The sequence below is a fragment of the Ambystoma mexicanum genome, chromosome 10 (assembly GCF_040938575.1).
Source record: "Ambystoma mexicanum isolate Mex_15411 chromosome 10, UKY_AmexF1_1, whole genome shotgun sequence".
In the NCBI taxonomy this organism is placed as follows: Eukaryota; Metazoa; Chordata; class Amphibia; order Caudata; family Ambystomatidae; genus Ambystoma; species Ambystoma mexicanum.
In genome coordinates, this window is record NC_090932.1 from 1218349829 (window position 1) to 1218369823 (window position 19995).

Below are 19995 nucleotides of genomic sequence, written 5' to 3' on the forward strand. Positions count from 1 at the left end.
GCAGTTCTGGGATAAGGGGTAGAGGATAATGGTTTTTAACTGTTACCTGGTTTAGTGCGCAGTAGTGGATGCACGTTCTCAAGTCCCCCTCCTTCTTGGGTACGAAGAATACGGTCGAGGCTGCCAGGGATTTGGACGGACGGATAAAACCGTTTGCCAGTTATTGGTCCAGATATGATTTGAAGTGGAGATTTTCAGGTTTGGTGAGTGCATAAATTCGACTACACAGGATTTGTGCACCAGGTACGAGGTCGTTCTGACAGTCATATGACCTGTAAGGGGGTAAGGTATTAGTCTGTTCTTTTTTTAAAACGTCTTGGAAATCATGGTATTCGCTTGGTAGGGTACTTGTTACACCTAGTACCAACGCCTCTTTATCTTGGACAGGTGTCTCTGGGTTAGACGATGGCATTTCCATTTGGTAGCACGCATGAGCACAATCATTGGAGAAGGCAAATTTTTTGGCGCGCCAGTCAAGGTTAGGATTGTGAGCGAAAAACTACAGCATCCCTAGAATCACCTGGAACTGAGGGGCCTTGATAAGGTCAAAGGCAATGGCTTCCCGTTGTCCATCTTGGCATAGAAGGGTCAATTCTGATGTGCCTTCAGTTACAGGACCAGAAGCTATCTCTGTGCCGTTGACAGTGGTGACCTTCTCAGTTGTCGTTTTCTGACAGAGGGGAAGCCCCATCCTTTTTGCCAGGCCTTGGACTGTGTAGTTACCAACGGCTCCGCTGTCTATGTATGCCTCCAAAGCATTCATCCGAGACGGTTGTTGGTGACTGATCAAAATCACAGGCAGGGCAATGTGTGAGGTATGTGGCTCTTTTCCTTCACTTGACAAAAGGACCTCTACGCTTGCCGGGCCTGGAAGTTTTCCAACTCTTGTTCTCTTCCTTCTTTCTCTGTAGCTCCAACTGTTCTCTTAGGGGGCTTTACGGGACAATCTCTGAGGAAGTGACCTGATTTCCCACACTACAGGCATAATTGCTGTTGTCGCTTTTTGTCTCTTTCGGCCTTGGTTAATGGGCTCCGTACCCCCCAATTTGCATGGGTTCCAAAGTGTTTTCTGATGAACGTGGACTGTTCTCCTTCGAGCGTACATACACAGATGATTCTCCGTTCTGGCTCGATCTGCCCTTCGATCTTGCAGCCTGTGGTCTAGCTGCACAACTAGGTTGATGAACTCTACACAGTCTTTTGGCGGGTTTACCACCTGAGCTAGAACGTCTTTCAATTCTCCCCATAATCCTCGATGGAATAACGTTGTTCGTTTCTCCTCAGGCCACCCAGTTTCAACGACAAATCTGTTAAAAGTGGGGATATATGTTAACAAATTTTGGCTTCCTTGGCGGAGGGACCGAAGTTTGTTATCCAGAGCTTGCCCCTGGGTATGTCGGGCAAACAGGGTCCCCATCTCCTGTTGAAAACCCCTGAAATCCTGCAGGAGTGGGTCATCCTGGCTTACTAACGGTATGGACCAATCCGCGGCACTGCCACTTAGATATGACAGAACAAAGGCAACCCACGATTGATTGTTAGGAAAGGCTCCAGGTCCACAAAGAAAAAGGAGGCGGTACTGGTTCATGAATACTGCATATTTTCTTGGGTCTCCAGTCAAATGTTCTGGTGGGGCCAAAGAAATTGCCCCAGGGAGAACCACCTGCACTGGATTGACGGATGTGGCTGGAACCAACGGAATACTACGTGGCAACGGAACCTGTCCAGTCTGTGTTTAGAGCAATTGTCTGGCTAATTCATCGGTGCAGTCCTTGGTAACAATCAACTCCCTCCTAAGGGCATTGGTTTCTTGAAGGGCGGAGTGCACCTCGGCCTGTAATTCTCCCAGTAACTGTGCTAGTTGGTCAGTCTCTGATGATTCCATGATGCCCAGGTGGATGTTTTAATTGAGGCTTTGCGTTTTGTTACGCTCACCTGGTATCCACGGGGGCGCCACACGATACTGGATGGAGGTGTAAGTGCTATCCCGGACCCTCTCTGCTTGGTTATGTGCCAAACGTTGGGTAGCGCCTATAACAGGAGAATGGAGGGTAAAGATACTGGTTCTGTGATGGGTGAACTCCCACCTCCCTCTGGCCCAAATCCCCTCCCTTGGGGTTATTGCTCACCTTAGGTTTATGTGCATTGAACTCTCCGTCCTGTGTCTCCGTGCAGGGGCATGTGGTTGGTGTGGGCGTTCCGTGGACCTAGTTGCTTCACTGGTCCATGTTGGGTCCAGACCAGCTGTGACTCTTACACTGCTTGCTGTCTTCCAGGTGAGTTATAATGTCTTTTCGGTCTTTATTCTGTCTCTTTCTTTCCCTCTGTTTTCTCTGTCTTCTCTGTGTATGTCTCCACTACAGTGTTCCCTAACAATGTCTCTTTTTGTTTTCACAGGGATGGTTGTAAAGACTGGTAGGGGGTGTCTGTACTTCTGCTCTCTATATGGTAGAGGGGAGGCACAGAAGACCCCAGCCAAGATTCTCTATTACGGTAGCAATGGACGAGCAATCAAGGCCTAGCTTCTCAGGTGGTGATGCAGGCTGGTTCTTAAGTACAGTGTAGTCCCCGAACCCCCACAAAGGAATGTCCACACACTGTATTACTGAAAACACAGTCTTTATATAATTAATATTCAAAGGTATGTACACGATCACAATAACACACTTTGTACTTGGAAGTCAATAATGATAAATATATACAATTCTAAAGTGGTACCACTAATGTTATCAAATCTCATTAAAGTTCATCAACTGTACGGTTAAAATGTCACACAGATTAATAACGAGGGAACCAGCAATAGAGATAGAAAGGAACGCAAGATGGTTGAAACAATAGGCAGAATACTGACACCTACCACTAGGCACAGTTCTGTGTGGAGATCCCCCCACCTGGGCAACCTGTAAGTAAAGATATATAGCACAAGCCCAGTCCATATAATGTTCGATCGTCTTACTTCTTCCTATTAAGGTTTTACCCCCCCAATGTACCTGGTGGAATAGAGTTCTCCTACGATGCGTCGACCAATCCTTCTTGAGTGCCTCCCTTTCAGGCGGGAGCCATGGATCGTCGAGAGGTGTTGGGGAACTTGGCGTTGGGTGTCGGGGAATCGATGGCCCTTCTTGAGTGCCCTCCCTTTAAGGCAGTAGTCATGGGTCCTCGAACGTCCGATGGTGAACAGGGTGAACTACGGCAGGGAGGTGGCAGCTTCGTTCCTAGCGGTGCTCGTCGACGACAGAGCGTTGGCGTCCTGCAAGGAAGAGGCGTACGGGGCACCTCGGTGACGATAGTTCTGGACCGCAAAGAGATGATGAAGAACTGTGGCCCAGCAAGGGCGTCCAGTCGTCGGCGTCTCTGTGGTCCTTAGGTGGCGGGAAACCCACCGGTGGATGCTCCTCAGTGCGTCGACGGTCAGGCCTTCTCCGGCGGGAGACAAGCGGGTGACGATGCAGACGAGAGCGTCTGATGATCAATGGAAGTTCTTAGGCAATCGGGAGCACGGCGGCTCTGGTCGGCGACGGCGGTCGTCGACAGTGGCGGACAACAGTCCGAGTGCTTCTCCTTGGAGTTCCGCAGCAGTCCCCGTATCAGGTCGGCAGCCTGTCGAAGGTCTGTCTACCAGGGAGCGTTGACAAAGATCAGCTGTGCACAATGGTCCCTCGTAGCTCGGGAAGAGGGCGCCTTTCCAGGTCCTCTCTGGGTCAGTCCTTGGAGGCACAGCCGCTTTCAGATTGTGAAGGAGAGCAACAGCAATTCTTCTCGTCCAGCAGGGCTTCAAGGTCAAGCATCAGTTAATCCAGTTACATGTCGTACTGGACTTCAGTTTATGAACACGATTCCTAGCAGTGAGAGGTCCCCAGATATACTGTTGATCTCCCATTCATTCCGCTGGGTCACACTCAAGCATCCAATCACGACTACGGGCATTCATACAGGCAGGCAGCCAATCAGGCACACGAGGTATTCAGGCCATTCACTTCTCTCCAGACACTCACAACAAGTTATGTGTATTGGGACAAGTACCGAGCCATTCAACAATCCAAGCTGCATTCATAGCGGTTTCGGGCAGGGTTGTCTCAGTCATTGTGTCAACCACCAGATACTAGACACCCACAACACAGAATGCATATTCGTCACACACTCTATTCACCCAGGTCCCACCCACAGGAGGTACCCACAACATACATCACCGGGAAGGCTCCAGCTAGTCTGGCCGGGCCTTCACAACAACACCATATATGGCATTTCCACCCAACAGCCAGTCAGGGGGAAGGGACAGAGTCAGGGCTTCCCAGGACTTTGGGAAAACAAGGTAATGGGTAATAGAAAGCAAGAGGCCACCGGGGCCATCTTGTTTTCCATCAGGAATCAACGGATCCCAATGGCAGGGCCGGGGTATCCCAAAATGGAGGATACTCCGCGCACCTGTCAAATTCAGCATGGAGCTGCCACCAGCCCATACCCTGCTCTGCGGGCCACCCACAGGTACCCAAAAACATACACTAGCGGCACAGGGTTGTACCTCCACCCATGGGTGCCATAAGGGTATCCCATGGGTCCGTTCACCAACCCAAAAGAGAGCTGCACCGCCAGGAGTCCCACATGAACTCATGCGCGGAAAACACGACAGAACACACAATAAAAAAGCAGTAAAGGACAAGGATATGGAGGCCCTGTCCCTCCGATGCATTTCCAGCATCACAATGGTTGCGATCTCGGAGTTGCCACGCCAATGGCGAAGACCACCGTGAGTTATTGATGCGCTGAGCCCTGCTCTGTTTATTGGTTTTAATTGCTAACCTGTGTTCTCTTCTCTTCTTTGAGCAGGTTGTAGTGATATTCCGGAGTGATGAGCGATTGAAGCGCTGCTTGCCCAGGTGAGTGCTTTGTTAATGCTGACCTTGTTCCTTCTCCCTTGCAGGTTGTGGCAAAACCCGGAGATTGGCGAGGTAAGAGAAGCGCAGTGTGCTGCCAGGACTCGCTGCTTGCCAAGGTAAGAATTGTTATTAATTCTGTCCTTGTTTCTTTACCTTTGCAGGTTGCGGCAAACTCTGGAGATGGGCGAGGTAAGCGAAGCGCAGGATGGATTCGAGACCAGTTACTTCACAGGTAAGTGTTCTTGCTTGCTAATGCTGTTCTTGTTCTTCCAGGTTATTAATGGTATCCCGATCTAGGGCTTCAAGATCGGGCCGCCGGAGAAGCAGATGAGCAGGAGCTGTACACGATGAGCGTTACGAGGCAGGAGTGCAGAATAACACAAAGCGTGGTCTGCTGTTTGGGTGTGGTTTAAATAGCCCAGGTAAAGTAGTTGCAGGCCAAGTAGTTGCAGGCCCATCCACACCCAAAACACTAGACTGCATGGCTTGGTTCAAAAGAACTGAGCTCTGTAATAGGCATCCATGTTGGATTAAGGTCCAAAACTCGTATTGCTTTATTCCTGACAATGTGCCTGGCACCGAAGGCGCCAGGAGCCAGGACTGACTCCATGTATGTTTCTGATGGAGTTTTAAGGCCCTTGGGGCCGGTGTGAAGGGCTTTAGCCCCACTGCTGCCATGGGGCTGTTATACCTGAGGGGGTCAGGGGCATGGATCATGACAGCACTCCCCCCTAAGGCCCCTCTCAAGGTATTTCCTCCATCTGGCCCTGGTTTGGTCAGATGGTTCCGATGAAATCGTTTTACCAGGCATGGCACATGGACGTGCTTGCTAGTCTCCCATGTCCTGTCCTGAGGGCTGTATCCCTTCCAGTACACTAAGGAGTAAAACTTGGAGCTGGTGAGGTTAGAACCTAGGATATCTTTGACTTCAAATTCGGATTCTCTGTTAACCAGTACCGGATTTGGTGGTGTTTTGACCCGAGTTCCAGGCTGAACAGGGTTTAAGAGTGACACATGGAATACAGGATGGATCTGCATATTTGGTGGTACAGCTACTTTTACTGCCACAGGATTTATAATAGCCTTGATGGTATAGGGCCCTAGATATCTGGGACAAAATGTTCGAGTTCCTCTTATGGGCATATGGCAGATGCCAACCATACTTCATCTCCGACTTGGTAGTCTGGGGCTTTTCTTCGGTGTTGATGAGTCCTTATCTCTGGCTCCAGAGTGGGTGGGTTCTTTGAAAAACGTGCACTATCCGGTCCCACAGGATTTTTGCTGGCACCCTTTTACCATGTGTTATCATTCACTTACATTGCATGAATCATTCTTTGTGCCCCATGTTCCTCGTACTCCTCGGTCTCGGACTTGGGGCTGGAACCATTCTTGAAGTTGTCCTCTGATATCTTTCCTAGGTTGCTATCTTATCTGCACCTGTTTCATAGAAGTGGAACTTACCTGGTATTTCTCAATCAGCGTGGGTCTGTCTACAGAATGTGTGATGTTGGCTCTTACGTTGCAATTTCTCCAACATTAAAAACTCCTTCAAAGGGACTCTTCAAAGTACTCAACTGGACAATGACATCTGTTCCTCGGTGCCCCTTGGGTCCCTGGAGTTTTCTACAAAGACTTGAACATTTACTTACTACCCCGGATTTTGTGTCCATGTTTCAATCTTTCTGCTACACTCTTGCATAGTGAAATGTATAACGTTAAAGTGTATCACTACTGATTACATGTCTTAATTTTCTTGTAACATGGACTCATGGGTATAGATAGTGTAATCCTGAATTCATTTTTGTTAGCCCGTTGGGCTTTGTTGGCTATTACCCGATTCCACCCTCTTCTAACTACACAAATATGCAGTGTGTACTTTAAATATTTAGGTGACAGTGCACTAGAATGTAGGAGGAATCATGTAACTATTTTTTGCCTGGCATCAGTGGTCCTCATACTGATGACATTACTGCATGTTTGTATTGTCTAAGGTTGCCGCCACTTCCCTCCACTTAACCATCTATTGCAGTGATCTTCAAACTGGTTTAGCATGCCCCCCCCCTGAACAAATTTTGGGCAGGCCGGGCCCTCCCCCAAAAAAGCCAAATGGACAGTATGTATTGTGTGCCGTCACCTGCTCCCATCCTAGTGGCTGGGCTCCCTCATCCCACTACTACCTAGTCTCTGGGCTCTCCCTACCCCATCACACACCTTGGGCTCTCCCCACCCTGCTCCCACCACTATCCCGTGGTTCCCACCCATCCTGCTCCCACCACCCCATCGTGTTCCCAACACAGTCCGCGGGCCAGTGGCGGCTGGTGAATTCTTTAAGTGGAGGGGCATAATATTTCCCCCAAAAATGCCATACCGACCGAGCACAGTGAGGTAGCCTGAACCAATCAAGGGGGGGCTTGGGACAGATTTCCCCCTGTGAATTTTCTTTTTTTTTAAATAATGGGTTAAAATATTGCATTGTAGAGCATGCTCAAAAGAAAAATGGGTAAATAGCTAACAGTTTGGAATTGGTGCTGCAAGGCCCAGGGGGCAGGCATGGCATTTTTAACTGGACATCTATGATAGATGTCCCGTAAAAAGATACCATCCCTGTCCCCTGGGCCCCACTGGGCCTAACACAATTAACAGGATTATGTGTGTATGCAAGACGCTTATTATGCCAAGGGGGAAAGCATGGCATTTTTGACTGGACATCTATGATAGAAATCCAGTAAAAAAAGTAAAAAACAAATACCATCCCTGGTCCAATGGGCTGCACAGTGCCTTAGAAGGTGAGCTGATTTTAGCAGGTGGGTAGGGGGATTGTGCAAAAAAGGCATTTAGGCATTTTTAAAATGCCTTTGTTGTACAACCCTCCTTCCCCCCGCTATCCACCACTTGCTAAAATCAACTCAACGGACCAAAACATACTAGCACACGCACACACACACTCATACATAGCGCCATGATGCCTTTGGACGGCTGTGCGCTATATAAATGAAAATAACAGAACATAACATACAGCAATCACTCTATCATACACACGAGCATCCATCACCATACACTCACTCATAACACAAGCATACACACATCCATACACACGTTTAAATAAAATAAAATGAACATGAACGTACCTTCTGCATTGGCCTGCGTGTGGGTGCTGAAACCCCCTGCTCCAGGCTGCTCTGTCCGTATGTGGGAGGAGGCGCAGGAGCTCCCCCTCGCACATACAGACATGCAGTGCCCCAGCCAGCATTTCCAATGAGCTATGCAATTCTGGTGAAGCAATATGCCCCGGGCTTGCATGGCTCAGGGAGCATGTGTGGCTGGGAAACAACTGTCGAAAGGAAATAGTGTTTCCCTTTGACAGTTCAGCCAGCCCAGGAGCCCTCCCTTAGCTGGAGAAAGCAGCTGAGGGAGTGCTCACTGTTTTACTGGGCTGGCTCCTTAGCTCCTGCATAATGGGTTTGGGGGCCACTGGGTGGGTGCCCCCTCACCATTATGGATGAGCAGCCAGGCTCAGACTAGCATATAGGGCAATGCCTGTACTAAAAATGCAAATACTAGTGTGGGCCAGTCAAAATGGGCCATCTTTATGGCCAATGTGGGCCAGTTTGATGAGTTACTTCACTATGCAGTTAGTCATTTTGACCATTGTTGCTGAATAAATATTCTTTAAATATCACAAGTTACTTACATTTTAACACAAAGCACCCCTGTGGGTGCTATTGAAACAGTCATTCCTGTGGCTAAAGGAATGAATATCCATTTACAACTGCGGGCAACTTTTTCATTGATGCCTGAGACAGTTTCATGTAGCCCGACCATGTGAGCCACCCCTGCCCATTTCTTCCAATCTGTATCTCTCACGGCCCCACAGGGATGCACCTGCAGCCCCCTGCGGGGCACGCCCCACAGTTTGAAAACCACTGATTCCCTTGTAACTACCAACAAAGATTGGGCAGCACATGCAGTTTTAGAGAAAGCTAGGTCTTCCCTGACCATTAGTGTTTTTGTTTATGCTGTGCGTTGTACCATTGTGTTGTTTAATTCAAAGTACGTATTGGATTGGATAGAGATTCAATGTGTGATTTTAGCATTAAAGTGTGCATTTTCCAGTATACAAGTGTAATGTATACTTTGGCGGTGACTATTGGGAATAACTGAACTTCACCGCCAGCCTTCCTCCCTCCATTGATTTAACCCAGACTGCTCTACTACCGCTACAGTTAGAGAGTCTGACTTTTCCTTTTGGCTGGAACCCGGTTTTACCATTAGTTTAGCTGGTTCCACAGTCCACACCAGATGGTTGCACAAAAATCTCTCTAACACTGTACAAGATAAACATACACTGGCATACGTGGCCACGCCCTGACCATTGTGGCTCGGCGTGCTTGGAAACTGATTGGTTAGTTTATGTTACCTAACTTTCCAAGACACATTAGATAATGCATGCAGGTAAGACTTCACTCACGTACACATTATGGCAACTTTCAAGTAGTGGTTTTGCCCAGAATAGTTTATTTATGGGGTCGTTTTAAAGATGCATGAACAAAATGACATCATGACACAACAAGCAAATTCTGCAAAAGTTCAATCACGGGGTCAGTTCTCAGAGATAGACCTGGCAGAGCCTGCAGCACTGTTCAAATACATATCTATCCGGTTGTTAATCCTGAAGAAATTGTTTAAGAGCAAATAAGCTGTGCCATTAAAAATGAGTTTACTCTTCAGTTTCACTCTCCACTTTGAGACATATAAAAAAACACCATCTGCAAATACGCATGCTTGCATAACAGGCAGCGCCTACAATTACAATGAAACCCTGCCCGACATGCGAGCATGTTAGTCAGGGTTGCATTTCAATTGAGAACACTGGTAAGCAGTGTTCCCAATTGTAATTAAACCCTTGCCGACATGCGAGCATACCAGGCAAGGTTTGCTCACTTTGCAAGGCGGAATGCAAAAGTGCAGCAAGTGCAGGGTGGGCGTACACACGTGTACGCTCTTTTGCTCTGCCCTTTTACACTCTGCCCTGCAAATGACGAAAATGTGGCTGCAGGTAGCCACCTACCTGTATGCCAACACATAACGGCTCCCCACCGTCAAATTACGCTTTTGTAGAACATGACCCCCAAAATTTTTAACTTTGATTTTGTAACTCATGAGAACAGACAGAAAAAAAAACTGCTCTTTGGCTCTCCCTGATGGCTAGCACTTTAGACACGCGCCTAGTTTGCCCAGTGCTTGCACTGACCTTGCATAGCGCTCCCTTCAGGAGATCTGTGCACAAGCAAAACAGATGTCACCCCCCCCTAATATCAAATCTTCACAAATACTCTGACAGATGTTGCAGCCGATATAGGCTGCCGTAATTAAACATGTAAGTGCGCTAGTGGGTTGCATTCCAGTACTCTTTCAAGTGCTGGAAACGGCACCTCAAAGTTCTGAACACACATTATAGCTAGCACTAATGAGGAACAGCCCTCTGCCATCCCATCCATCTTTACATTCCCATTTATAAATGAGGCAATTATCTCATTAGTCACCATCCTTGACAAGAGAAGACTTAACGCTGCGTAATCTGATCTTACCTATTTTGGATGGATGCCTTTTCCGCGGCTAACGTCTTTGCGGTACACGGTGTTAACAAAGAGTAACTGTTGTTTCATCAGCTCGCTTTAAGAAACACTCAATACGAAAATCCTTTGGCTGGCTTCCATGCTGAGGCCTTCTTACACAGTAAGCAATCAGGAACACTACAGACGTATCCGAGCTGGAACCCACGCCGAGCTAGAGACTTGGCTGCTCTAAGAGCATTTTGTTTACTTTCAAAAAAAACAATTAAAATGAGGAAATGCGGTGCAGAGCTCAAGTCATTTGTAAATGTCTGCGGTGAGCGTTGTGTACCCAAATGCACGTTTGGGAAGACACAGGTGATGCTGGGGCACACACAGCGATATTTAAGTCACGTTTGACAGTCCAAAGGAGTATATTCACTTAACATTTATTGATTATAGATATGCAAAAGTATGTCATTGATCATACTTTACCGTGCTGTGTCTGTCTTTACTACTAACCTGAATTTTAATGACTTTTCAAACATTTATTTTCAAGGATAGAATTCTTAAGATTCTTCTGAAAGTATTTCCGGAGGACGCCAAGAATGGAATGATGTAGCAGACTCAATAACAAGTAAAATTCTGTCACAAGTAGGGCAGAGCAGAGCCTGATTGTTGAAGTTATGGGTCAATGCAATTCTTAATGTTGGATGCCAACTGCATAACCATAGCAAAGCAGCTGCTTCTCAAACCTGACCAAATTGGCTTAGTGAAAGAAATTGTGCACGCCTAGTCAACAATGTAGAGCATTTCTAAGGCAAACTAGGGCCCCTAGTAGCAGTATCCACTGACACAAATCAGTCCTTATGTTAGACAGATTTTTTTTTTAATTTGATATGGATAATACAATCATCCTCTCAAATATGCAAAGAGAACTGCATGTCAATAATAAAATATAAAACAGCTAGCAGTTTAAAACAAGCACATTGAGTTCACAAACAAAATGCGAATCATAATCATTACATGAGATGAAAGACAGACGATCATTCATCAATGACATAGTTGGAATGCATGATTTGTTCTTAGTTCTAATTTAGATTGACTGGTTCTCAGTACTTCATTACCAAAATCAAAAAATACAATGTAGGTCAAGATATATAAAGAAATAGATACAAAAAGATTAGTGCTAATTTGTGAAACTACAGATACAATCATATAGACCCTTCGTCAGGTGCAAGTTTGGGGAAGATTGCATCGAGATAGTGGACTATATCCACCCGCATTCCCAAATCAGGATTATTAGTTATGTTGGACCAAATATTTTCCATTGACATATGATTGTATCTGGTCAAGTTACATTTTTTGAGGTGGGTAATCCTTTGAGTGACTAGCATTGGGCAATACAAAATGCAATGTTCTAAAGTTTCTCTTTGAGACCTGTATGAGCAGAAGTGACAATAGTTCAGATCAATTTGAATCAAGTTTCGTCTCACTAATACCGCAGTTGTGGGCCAGAGGTTCAGGCAAAACCTAAGAAATTGGTGTCTGATGTATGGACACAGACATCTTAAAAGGTAAGGCGCTGTTACATACAACGTTTTATTGCCAAACACTCGAATGTCAACATTCTTGTATTTAAGGCATTGCCTTCGAGTTTCTATCCAATCAAAAAGAAAACGTTTTTGCTTCGCTCAAACCGGATTGGATAAGATCATATCCAATTAAATGGATGCATCAGATAGAGTATCCATGACTAGATTACACCATGTCTTAGTGAAAGTGTGGTTTTGGCCCAGAAGATGGTTGGCCAAGATACTCAACAATCCACCGGAAGCAACGCCCAAGATAACTTTCCAAAATAAAGCACACATCTTCCATTTGATTTACCCAATTCATATCGTATTAACGGTAGAGGCGTGCTTTTAGGCAAATATAACAATTGCTTCCAAAATCTGGCTTCCAAGACAGACCACCAATTGGATTTTCTTGGAAGCATGGTTTCGAGGCCATAGCTTATGATAGGGATGACTTTCTGTTGGTAATATGATAAGACACGTTTTAGGGTAACAGTTCCATATTTCTTTTTGAGAACTTTAGCTTGCGAGATTAACGAGCAAAGTTTAGACTGAATATCATCATCCAGGGCCTGACTCGTGGAGGAGGCCTGGATAATGATACCCAAATAATCATAGTGCTGGAGATCAGATAACATTACGTTTTGTAGAGACCAACTATGAGCCTTGACTTTCGTTTTGCCATGAGGTTTGTATATCATGGTTTGAGTTTTTTGCGTGTTGACTATTAGAATGTTAACAGATACTTATGAAGCCAAATTGTTCAATAAACTTTGCAAGCCGGAGGGTGTCTGGGAAATGAGAATTAAGTCATCCGCATAAAGAAGATGGCTTATAATGTGAGTTCCAAGTTTAGGCGAGTCACCCTTTGTGGCTCGTAAAATGATCCCCAAGTCAAACAGAAAGAAATTGAAGATGGAGGAAGCCAGAATGCAGCCTTGTTTAAGGCCTCGCGCAGTCTTGATAATGGAAGAAAGATTACCTGCAGATGAAAGTCTAATTTGAATAGTAGTGTGAGTGTGTAATAGCATGACTAAATTCAAAAGGGAAGGTGGACAATTGTTTTTCATTAATTTGGAGTGTAAAATGGACCGGTCAATGGAATCAAATGCGGCTTTGAAGTCAATGTAAGCCAGGTACAAACCTGATTCTTCGCCGCATATTTGGATTTCAGTGCATTTAAGGTCATGAGATTGGGACATGTCCCGAGCCCAACGACAAAACCAGTCTGAAACGGGTCTCTTAGATTATTTTTGATGGTCCATTGATTGAAGTCCCGTAGGATGATCCTGGCAAAAATTTTGCCTGGTGCGTCTAATAAAGCTATTGGTCTGTAGCTGGTCGGCGAGGTGTGATCACCCTTCTTGTAAATCGGGACTATAATGGAGTGAGTCCAGGTAGCAGGCAGATGCTGTGTGAAGTTTATGGTTGTGCGAAATCTTGTGTAATATGAAAGCCCGCAGATCGGGATGTTTTTTGAACATACGATTGGAAAGGCCATCCGGGCCACATGCACCAGAATTACTAATTTTATTGATGTAAAATCTGATGTCATCCATATTGAAAGAAAGGTGAAAGTGGTTGTCTGTGTGAAGTATGAAACTGTGAGAGTGTTTAGGGCAGGCATAGAGATTCTGAAAGTGTGCAATCCACTTTAGCTCGTGTGCCTCCGAGATGGATTGAGGATAACCGTTGGCCCTATTTAATAGGGACCAGAAACCTAGATTGGAAAGACCGCAACATGGCTTCTCCATCGAGTTGAAACATTTTAATTTGAATGGCCTTCAGGGCATTTTTATGTTTAGTTTTAATGAACTTCAAGATGGATGCTCTGGATGCCACCAGAACTTTCATAGTTTGTCTTATTAAAGCCCTAGAGTGAGCTTTCAATTTTTTGGATTGATTAAATACACAGAGTTTTGGGCTAGACACACGTTAAGCTACACTGAATCTTGAAGGCTTAGGGAACTTAAAATACTGCATCAAGTGCGGATAGTGCATGATTTGGTTTCGGTGTTGATTTCCCAGAACTCCATTCAGCTCACATAGGGTTTGTGGGGCCCATCATAGACGATTGCCTTGATTGTTCAAAATGAAATTTTCCTGAAAAGGTCTGGCAACAGAAATGATACCAGGAGAATGGCTCGTCCAATCAACAATTAATTGGTTATGATCACTATTGTGATTGCCAATTATATGAAAATAATCCACAACTGGGAACAATTGCGCATTTACAAAAACGTCAATTGTGGATGAGCTAGAACCTCTCATCCATGTTGGCTTGGGCGGCATGTCTGATGGAAACGCTCCATTGAGCATCACTAGATCATGGTTGGAGGCGAAGGATAGCCATTTGGATGACTTTGGCTTGATGGATGTTTGAGGAGTAAAGCAATTGCAGTTTAGATCACCAGCAATGATAATGTTGGAGACTGACTTGTCAAGAGCGACCAAATTAAGTGCATCTGTTAATGCCTTGAGAAAACATCCATCAGATATACTGGCCGAATTCCAATACACATTTATTAAGGCGTAGCCAACATCAAAGATATGTATTTTGATCATTAGAACATAGTTGTTTTGACTACTCCATTCTTGAGCAGCCATTCCAACTCCCTTCTTGACGGCTATCAGTAAACCAGAGGTGGGTCTGCCAGAAGTGCCACGATGTGCCTGATTGAGGAAAACATCATAATTGTCCCATATCGGAACTGAGGTCATCCATGTCTCCTGGAGCATGAGTATATTATGAGATGTAAGCAGGTTGCAATCGTTGTTAATCAAATGTGAAAAACCTCTGGTATTCCAACTAATCAAGGAGATGGAGAGAGCGTTAGTTTTGCATGCTAGCATGCATGCTAGCTAGTTGGACTGTGTGGTTGTGTGAGAGTGGCAACCTGTTGGTCTGATAGGTTCTCGGTGAGCAATATCTTCACGTGAGCACATTTCAGAGAAAATGGCAAAGAGGGAACTTCTGTTCAAATTGTATTGGATAAAAGGTTTTGCTTTGCATGTTAATAATAACGAAAAATTGGCTGGGGGTTTGGCATTTGGTTTTCTGGCTATGGAATTTTACCCTACAGAAGGTTCATTGGAGGGTTTTAAGGGCAGATTCATGATTTGAGTTTTGGAAATGACAACTGACTGGAGCAGATTCACCATTTCTGGGGTAATTTGAGCAAGTAAAGCAAAGGGGTCATTTGCAGGAATCAGAGAAGTGTTATCTGTCAGAGGTCGCGCAGCAACATTTCTCGGTCTTAAGGGGGGTAAATCACTGGGCCCTGTTTGAGGCACTTGCTGTGACCTTGAGTAGAACTCATTGGTGGATGGTGAAGACTTCAGATCATTGGGATGGAGAGTTTTTTGGGATAAGCAACTCATGTAGGCGTCTACCGCTTTCCTGATCTCTTGTCGGTGTAGGTGATCAACTCTGACTGCAGAAATATGAGAAGTTTGAGAGTTGGCGAACTGCACAGGAAGCACTGCGGGGCAAGGGGCCTTGCTAACCTCATGACAAGATTGTTCTATTGCCGCCTCGACCAGTTGATCCAGGGGTGCATAAGGCACAGGAGGATTACTGGCAGGAGGTGGCTTGTTGGTCACTTGGCTCTGTTTTAGTTTAAGGTATTTCCTTGATACTGAACGAGCAGCGTCAATTGCTCTAGTTTTTGTCGAATTTAAATTCTTCATGAATAATTTCGATTTGGCAGAGTTAATTTTATGATTTCCAGAAATGTTTTTGGGTAATTTGGGTTGGTGCAAAGGGCCAGTGATCTTTTTACTTTTAGCAAAGATGGTATAAATCTCTTTGTTTGATGTGCTCATTTGAGTTTGCAAGGAGGTGGCACTTGGGGCACCCTGGGGAGGATTCACCGCAGGTTTAACCAGGAGAGCTCCTAGGAGAGCCGTCGGCTTCTTTCGACGTATCACCGGCAGTTTATCAGAGGCTTTGTCAGGAGACATCTGAACTGTGGGCGGGCCACTGGGCCTCCCGAGGCTTCGCAAGGGTTGATTTTGAGACCTGTATCAGGACACACAAATTCAACCTGGTCTTTGACAGGGCATATGGTTTTATCAAATAGTGGTAGACATTGGCTCCTACTTTCTCGGACAGAGATTTGTGTAGCAGTCGCAAGAGAGACTGGAGCAATGTCCCCTATCGATGGGTTCATAGCAGTTGGTGCTAGGATCAATTTGGAACTAGGATCATGGTGCACCTGTGTATTTGGGTGATTCGCTTGCCAGATTATGATTTTTTCCAATAATACTGTTTGCGAGCTAAGTCTCGCGTCTAGAGTGTCATATTTAATTAAACTGGTTAAAGACATTTGTAAAGCATTGAGGGAAATTTGTGTTAAAGCTAAATTGTTCTCTTTTGGCGATGCCTGAATTGCCACAGAGTTGAGTATCTGTTTCTGTGTTAGGCACTCAGGGTCTGGGGCTTGGACATGGTTAGTGACCGTGGATGTGATTGAGATTGCATCCACATTTACTTGAGGGACCACGAATTTGCGTGGAGTGGGGGCGCAAAAGGAAATGTTAGAGATAGAAGAGCAACTGTTCGAAAACATGATGGGGGATTTGGAGAAGTTATTCAACATCAATTGGGGAGAAAAACAAGAATTAGAAAGGTTAAGGTCAATTATGGCAACGTCAGATGCCTGGGCTACTGCAAGAGCATGGTTGTCTACGAGCTCTGCAGTGGGCGGCACATTCTCGAGAATACTGGCATCAGTAATCGCGTTGAGCCCACCCAGGCATCTTGCATGATAGACGCTACCTGAGATGGGGCATCAGCGCATGCAGATACAAATTGTTGGTCTAGAGGAATCAGGGGTGAGAATGCAGCATGAATAGACATTTGGCGCGGATGAATGTTCATATTTTGAAATCGTTCTTCACGAGGAGGAGCGAGGTCATCAAAAGTAGGACCTTCAGCTTGCGAGGTTTCAAGAGGGTGAACTATAGATTCTTTGTAGAATTTCCGGATGTCCGGTAGACCGGGTTTCTTGAGAGTTAAATTAACCCCTCTTTTTATGCGCAGAGCTTTTGGTGTAGAAGTGGCACTCAGGATGCTCCCTTTCGTATTTCTTGAGGCCAGTGCCCCAACATTTAGTTGCAAGCCCTTGGGCATTCCAGTTTTCAATGTGGGCAACATGGAAATATAGAGATATGCAAAGTGGACAGAATGAATATGTGAAATGAAAGCTAGATCCAAAAGACTCTCCTGCCACACACCGCAACACCACGGCGAAGCGGGAAAGCGGGACTTGTGGGGACTTGCTTGGGTGTGCGCACGGTGTGCGCGCACAAGCCAGGTTAAATAGCTCCACCTTCAGTGGTCGCAGAGACTTCTGGTAGTTGTTGTCCTTCACTGCATTGCACAACAGTGCAAAAGTTCGAGGAGAAAACAAAATGCACATCCAAGCACAGGAACTGCTGCAGAGTCTCGCGGCAAAGCGGGACTTGTGGGGACTTTCTTGGGTACGCGTAGACAGAATTATATGCAGTACCCTTTGCGAACACCACACACAATTAGGACTACAAGTGACAGTACAAATTCACCTTTGGTACAAACCTGTACTACACAGTAAAGTGGTAGCGATGGATGAGCAGCCAGACTTATCTCAAGAGTAAAGTCAGCAGTATCAATAGTTACACAAAGGACAGCAATTACTATGATTCAAACAAACACTGACTCAAGGTTTCTGAGCAAAAGCATATGCATTTTTTTACACATCAGTTATTAAACATGTCACTATTATCAAGCAATTTAGAGATCACAATCTTAACACACCCCAAACCACCCAATAGATTCTGGACAAGTTAGGCTCAAGTAGACACACTTCAGGGTAGGTTGCGGTTAAGTCTTTGCCAAGAGTTCAGAACGAAGTTGGTCAGGCGAAAAGTTACTTTAAAGAATAGAGAAGGACAAGCCCTCGGATTGGCGAAAGATTTCACACACTTTCACCGCGGCTGGACGAAACGAACAACCGGATTTGGAACAGTACCTTAAATGGAGAAGAGGCTGTAGCTGAGGAAGACGTTCCTGGCAGGTCCTGCAGGCTCATGGTTCCTGAAGCGACTGTCGGACTGACATGATGTAGGAAGACTGGAGGGTCCTGCATTGCCCAGGGAAGAAACCAGCAGCAGAGCAAAGCAACAAATAAAAGGTGCGTTCCTTAAAACCCACGCAGGGTCCGACCTTCCTGGCTATCCGGTTCACTGTAGCTGTGCACAGCAAATTCAACCAGAGGAGGGAGGCCTGGCTTGCAGTGTGACAAACTGGTTGTTCCCACCAGCTCAAGGGGAGAGGATTCCTTGCAGATCTTCCCTGTCGTCGAAGTTTGGAGATTCAGACCCGCAGCAGGGCTTCATCGGGTGGTTCAGTCGTGGTAGAGGTCCTCTTGTGTCAGCTTCTCTTCGGTTCTCTCGATCCAGTGGTGACTCTGGCTTTCCAGCCACAGAGACCTGCTTTTTATGCAGTTTTCCCCCATTCACACAGCACGGCTGTCAATCACACAGCAGGGTGGCTGTCCTGACGGGATAGTCACCTAGCCAATCAAACAGGAGTGCGACTTGGGTTTCCAAGGGAACCCATGGCAGGGGTCCTGAAACCCCTCCCTCACATCCTGCCTACCCAGACTTTCAGGCACCTAAGGAGGGCTTCTGTGTAGAAGCCTGCAAAAGGACAGCGAAGAAAGGAACCAAATCTGGTTTGGCGTGCAGAGAAAAACACAAGAAAGACTTTTACAAAAAGAAATGGTGAACAAAGCCAGCCAGAACCAAATTAAAATAAATATGGTCCAGCTGGTTTAAGTTCGAGGCTACCAAGATAGCCTATAACAATACCAGGGCTATTAAAAATAACTGCAGTAGGAAAGGTCAGGTTGTTACCACTGCCACCAGTCAAGTCTTAATGAAAAGGGAATGAAACAATGTTCCATGAGAGACAGACAAAAAGGGATAACTAGTACCCCTTTCCAGTACCCTATCTAAGATAGTTTGTACTGGGTCTGTGGATTTAAAAGGACTAATAAAGACAATAGCAACTTTACATGTTCTGGGAGACAGTAGTCAGTCCCAGAAAATGGAGTCTGAGTGGGAAGTCTAAAAGACAACCCTGTGTCACTGCACTGAAGGTGCTGTGTAACACACAGTAAACAGATGATGCACATGGAGTAGGTGAGGCTCCATAGTCTATGAACACAAACATGTTAAAACACACACAGCAAAACACATGTAAGAGTGGGAAGAAAGGCTCACACTCTTACCAGGTGAAAAAATAAATCCTAGAAATCCAGCAAAGGTGCTGTGGGACTCAGTAGGTAAGGGAAATTAGCCATTTTGGAGAATTCTCCCTAACACCTTATGTCTGATTCTTGTAGATTTGTATTCAGACCCAAAATGAGGACATTGGTGCATTTCACAAAAAGTTAAATCGTGTGTGTGCTGGGTAAAGAAATGCCAGTTAGTGTTCATCAACATGTGTCATTCAACAAAAACTGGTGTGGCCCGTGTCACCCCATCTCTTGACTTTACTTTTTTTCGAATTGTATTTTATTCCTTTATAAAGCGTGCAGCAGCCCAAGTGCATTGTGTCACTGTTACAGGAGTTTTAGGTATATGGTACATGGTGTAAGAGGATTCAATTCAGCACTACAGCTAAGTTAACGCCTAGTCTAGAATACTGAATGAAAACCCTTATTGATATATCTTTAGGTCCAGTTCATGCGTTCTGGATGACTACCCCTATATAACACCCCTCTCTTGGAATCCCCCTGACCCCACTGAGCCAAGAAGTAGTTCTGTTTTGCAAATCTAAAAGGTTTATTTGATAATTTAAACAATAGATATATATCACCCTTTATAGTAAATTAATAATTGAATATCACACTTAATCTGATATGATAAATATTAACAACGGAGAATCTGGCACTAGCACGCTTCTTTATAATCACTAATGAGTTGAGATGAAATGGATAAGAT